Source organism: Bos indicus, chromosome 1, assembly GCF_029378745.1.
Source record: "Bos indicus isolate NIAB-ARS_2022 breed Sahiwal x Tharparkar chromosome 1, NIAB-ARS_B.indTharparkar_mat_pri_1.0, whole genome shotgun sequence".
NCBI classification, from domain to species: Eukaryota; Metazoa; Chordata; class Mammalia; order Artiodactyla; family Bovidae; genus Bos; species Bos indicus.
This window is the reverse complement of record NC_091760.1, coordinates 102,000,697-102,006,255: the sequence shown is the minus strand read 5'-3', so window position 1 is coordinate 102,006,255 and position 5,559 is coordinate 102,000,697. Positions and strand designations below refer to the sequence as shown.

Below are 5,559 nucleotides of genomic sequence, written 5' to 3'. Positions count from 1 at the left end.
ATGCACTGATCTTTCTTCTGTGGCATCTGATCTGCTGTTCATATCATCCAGTGTACTGTTTATTTCAAATATTGTTTAGCAACTTTAAAAGTTTTACAGTCTTCAGTCTTAAATTTTTGCTCTTTTTTGCTATCTTCTAGTTCTCTCCTCCTCATGTTCATAGTTTTGTTTTATTCTGAGCATTTGGGACACATACATTAGCTATTTTAATACAATGTCATCTTTGCCATTGCTGCATCTCTTTCTTTTGATTCATTTTCCTGCTGGTTATAGATCCTATTTTTCCTGCTTATTTGCATATGTAGTAATTTTGTATTGAATCTTAGAAATTATGATATTTATGTTGGGTGAATAGATTTTATTTCTTTAATAAGCTTGGAGGTTTCTTTAGCATGTATGTAAGCTGCTTAAAAGAAATTTGATCCCTTGGGGATGGCTATTAAGCCTTGTGAAGGCAACTTCAGAGAAATCTTTAGTCTATAGTTGATTTGGCTCAACTTCTAAAGTTGTGTACTATCCCCAAGGCCTCGTAAAGTATTTAACTTTGTGTTTCTGCTTTTGGTATTTTTGAGCTCTAGGATTTGTTTAGCTTCATGGAATGTTTCCCTATTCATGTACAGATAAATAATAAGATAAATATTCAAGAAGACCTCGCTATAGTTCTCTGAACCTCTGTCTCTGCACTATCTTCTCCCCAGTATTTTTTCCAACACGTTGATCTTTCTCCACCTCCTTCCACCTGACTCTGGCTCTTCAGCTGATTGAGATTACTCAGCTTTGTTTGGCTTCTCTTTCCCTGCACCATAGCTCAGAAAACTGACTTCAGAAAGTAACGTATATCAAGCATAAGTCTTACTTATTTGTCTTCTTTCTCTCAAGAATCACAGTCCTATTCTGGCTGTTTTCTAATGTCTGAAACCTGTTGAAGTATATATAGTTTTTAAGCTGTTTATAGCAGCAGGGTCATTCTAAGAGTAGTGTTTTATGGCCAGAAGTATAAATACCCTTGAATTCATTAATTTTTTTTCCTATTTCTTTCCCTGAAAAGGGCCCATAAAGAATGATGCATCATCAATACAAGTATATCCAGATCTATGTTTTAAAATACTATTAGTAACTGAAATGAAACAAAACTCCTTATGGCTGATTTCCAACTTCCCATTGACTGATTATAGATGTGGTACAGGGAAAGGAAGAGATGAGCCTGGAAATTCTTGTTACACGAGAAAGTAAAAGCATACTAAAAAAAAAAATGATGAATGTATATCAAAATTTTAAAAGTGTCTGAACAGCTCATATATCAAACAACTCAAGAATTCCAGTGAAATATAGATGGGTCAATGTTTCAGGAGTAAAAGTCTTCCTCAAAATATGGAGCTACATTTGTATAGGAAAAACTGAGTAAATGTAGATTCACCCTGCATGTGGGCATGCTATGTCACTTCTCATATCCAACTCTTTGCAATCCTGTGGACTGTTGCCTGCCAGGCTCCTCTGTTCATGGGGTTCTCCAGGCAAGAATGCTGGACTATGTTGTCATGCCCTCTTCCAGGGGATCTTCCAGACCCAGGGATCAAGCTGTGTCTTTTATGTCTATTGCATTGGCTGGTAGGTTCTTTACCACTAGGAATACCTGGGAAGCCCATGCTGCTGCTGCTAAATTGCTTCACTCATGTCCGACTCTGTGCAACCCCATAGACAGCAGCCCACCAGACTCCGCCGTCCCTGGGATTCTCCAGGCAAGAACACTGGAGTGGGTTGCCATTTCCTTCTCCAATGCATCAAAGTGAAAAGTGAAAGTGAAGTCGCTCAGTCATGTCCGACTCTTCACGACCCCATGGACTGGGGCCTACCAGGCTCCTCCATCCATGAGATTTTCCAGGCAAGAGTACTGGAGTGGGTTGCCATTGCCTTAGCCCAAGTCAAAAAAAAATTTATATATGTATCTGTATAATCCCTTAGCCAGATTCAGTTTCATTGCTCAGAGTTAAGTGTGCTCTGAAACAATTGTATTAACTTGCCTCAAATATAGTATAAAAAAGGATAACAAAGACACAGTCCTATCTCCTGACCATTCTTCAAAAGAAACAAAACAATAAAAACAAGCAAAAAAGAAAGCAACCAAGTAACAAAACCAGCATAGGGTAGCCAGGTAATGTGAAATAGTGTCATGATTAAACATAACTTGTAAAGAAACAAAAAACAGAAATAAATTACTTGCAAGGCAGAAAGTCAGGAAGCCCATAGATTCACCCTAATAAAGCCTAAAACAAGAGGCTTCACAAGACAGAGAGATTCACCGATAATGTAACTGCCAGGTAGAGAAAATTCAATATTCTTCTGATGAAGGTAACAAAATCAAGATTTTCTTCAATATATCATCAACAGTGTTTTTCAGTTCAGTTCAGTCACTCAGTAGTGTCTGACTCTTTGCAACCCCATGAATCGCAGCACGCCAGGCCTCCCTGTCCATCACCAACTCCCGGAGTTCACTCAGACTCACGTCCATCAAGTCAGTGATGCCATCCAGCCATCTCATCCTCTGTCGTCCCCTTCTCCTCCTGCCCCCAATCCCTCCCAGCATCAGGGTCTTTTCCCATGAGTCAACTCTTCTCATGAGGTGGCCAAAGTACTGGAGTTTCAGCTTTAGCATCATTCCTTCCAAAGAAATCCCAGGGCTGATCTCCTTCAGAATAGTGTTTTACATAGAGTTAAAACTTTTTTGATATATGAAGAGGCAAGAAAATTAAATTTATAATCAAAGTAGAAAGCAAGTGGATAGAAAAAGATACTCAGATGGTGCATTTGTTTGAATTAGCAGCCAAATACATCAAAATTACTGTTGGGGATATGTTAAATAATTTATAGCCAAAGATGAATCGAATGTTAAAGAGGTAAGGAGTTTCAGAACAGATTGAAATCTCTCTTAAAAGTACCAAATATAAATCTTGGAACTAAAAAGATACAATATTTGAAATAAAATTATTGGAGGGGAATAATGACAATATAGAGAAAGAATATGTACTTGAAGATCAGTAAATAGAAACTAATCTAATCTGAAGCACAGATATAGAAAGGAAGCTTGAAAAAATAGAGCCACAGAGACTTAGGTGGTGATAGTAACAAACAGTCTAAATACAAACCTAAACTTACGAACCTTCTTGAAGTTGTGAGCATGCATCTTGTTCCAGCAAGGAACCGGAACCTGTGCCATCAGTGTCAGGCACAAGCGAAATTGCAGATTGTCCTCCATTTCCTATTGCTGACAATCCTTCAGCTCTACCTTAGCACACCACCTCTCCCTCTTCCAGTCAGTAGCTCTTCTTGCCTATTCACTGGATGCCAGCTCTTGTACTATACTACTGTGCTTTTCAAGGTACCATAGTGTAAGATTAAAAATGCTTTCTTTATTTTTTTATGTTTATTTTTCTGTATTATTTGTGTGAAAAGTATTACAAACCCTATTACGGTGCAATACTATAGCCAATAGTGGGGTACCTAGACTAATTTTGTTGGACTTAACCAACAAATTGGACTTACGAATGTCCTCTTGGAACAGAACTGTTTGTATGCAGGGAACCTAATATACATGTAATTGATGTCCCAGGAAGAGAAGTAAAAATGGGAAGAAAAAATATTAACACCAAATAAAATTTTTAAGCTTTTAAAAACATCAGTCCAAGGAGCCAAGAAGAAAGAAATCCCAAGCAGGATAAATACAATAAAAACTACACCAGGTCTCAGCCTGGTGAAAATACTACTAATGATATAAAAAGCAAATATCTCAAAAGCACCCAGTAAGAAAGAGAGAAGGGAGGTAGAAAAAAGAAAAAAGGGAGAGAAAGAAAGAGAACAAGCAATGTATACAGTAGAAGATGAACAGGACAGCTGGTGGAAGAGAGATAGCAATGAAATGGTATCTTTAAAGTGCTTAAAAAAATAAAGTACATTTGCCTGGAATGGTATATACAGTGAAGATATTCTTCAAAAAAGAAGGTAAAATAAAGAAAACAAGACTTAAGGAAAACAAAACTTAAGAGAATCGGGAACTAACAGAGCAGGGTTGCAAGGGTCATCACAGGAAGTGGATCCAACAGAAGAAAATGAGACTGAAAATAATTATTGCCTTGTGTGAATTAATTAGATATTAATTCCAGGGAGATGAAAAGTTAAGGGAGCATATTGTCATCTCTATATTAACCAGTAGAAAACTAATTGAAACAGTGAAAAACAAAATTCTGCATAGGAGGTAGAGTGGAATAGTAAAAACAATCTATTACTATCTCATTAATTTAACAGAAAGTAAGGGAGGAGAGATGGAAACTAGGGGTTTGAGGGTTCCTGGCACCATCTTATCCCTCCTTGACCTTTCTGGCCTCTTGCCAGGAAACTATGAAAGAAATAAATGGCATTCTGCACAAATTGAGGCAGAAGATCAAAATCTGAGTAATAGGTGGGTTGACTTTTGATAAAGTGCAAGAGAAGCTGGAAAATGATGTGGTTAAAAAAGATATGATTATGTGTTTTCAGGAAATGGCTTGGTGGCATACAAAGATGGGTAATTCTAATACAAACAGAATATTCAAGGTCACCTGGGTGAGGCCCTAATCCAAGATTTAATCAATTGTCTGAGCTACATTGCAGAAATGAATCTCCTGAAGAAAAGGGGTATTTTTAATGAAATTCTAAATGAGATGTGAATGTGTCCTCTATTGAAAGAAGCTGCAGCCCCAAAGAACACACGGAATTCTTTGTACACTACTAATGAAGAAAAGTTAAGACAAAAAAGATGTAGCAGATCTGGAGAAAGAGTTTGCAAATAAAAACCTCATATTTTCTGTTAGGAGGCCAGATCAGCTTTCATGTCTTTCCTGATAGCTAGAACAAGAGATGTTTCCTGGGATGTGCAGAAAATCATGATTATAAGACTGTTTCTCTCTTTGGAGACATAACCATGGCAAGTAGGAAATACCATGAGATAGTCACAGATCTGAGAACCACAGGCCACACCAAGTCTGTGCCTGAGGACACATGCGAGATCCTTAAAGAGTTCTTGTCCTAATGATCCTTTTCCCCATGGGAAGACAAGGAAGCTGACAGGGTCATTCAGTGGCTAAAACTGAGGTTTCCTCTTATGCTCATGCGCCCCAGTCCAGGCCAGGCTCTCCACAGGGTCAGTCATTTCATGAGTCCTGACAGTGGTATCCCCAGTCAGCCAGGAGAACACTCTCTACCCTGAAACACATGATGCCCTCCATCTCCAAGGCAAGACAAGAGAAGAAAAGACTTGTCAAGAATGGAGCAAAGGAATAACCTCACCCATAGACTTTATCCCCCAATTCCATAGTTTCAATCACAGTACACATGGGTTTGGGAGAAACTTCCTATCCTTCTAGAGGGAGAAAGAAGAAATATGCCTGTACCCTCCCTCTTCATAGGCCATACGATAAATGCAACTGATGTTTATGTTTGGACATTGTACATCAATAACAGAAAGGGGGATGTGAGATGAGAAGGAAAGGACAGGACACTTAAAACAATCTAAGCCTTGGACAAAAG

The 5,559-nt window shown here is 38.2% G+C and overlaps 1 pseudogene; it reads left to right on the top strand.

The window, feature by feature from the left end:
- Positions 1-4,392: 4,392 nt before the first annotated feature.
- Positions 4,393-5,308, top strand: LOC109562949 (phosphomannomutase 2-like; annotated as a pseudogene).
- Positions 5,309-5,559: the final 251 nt, after the last annotated feature.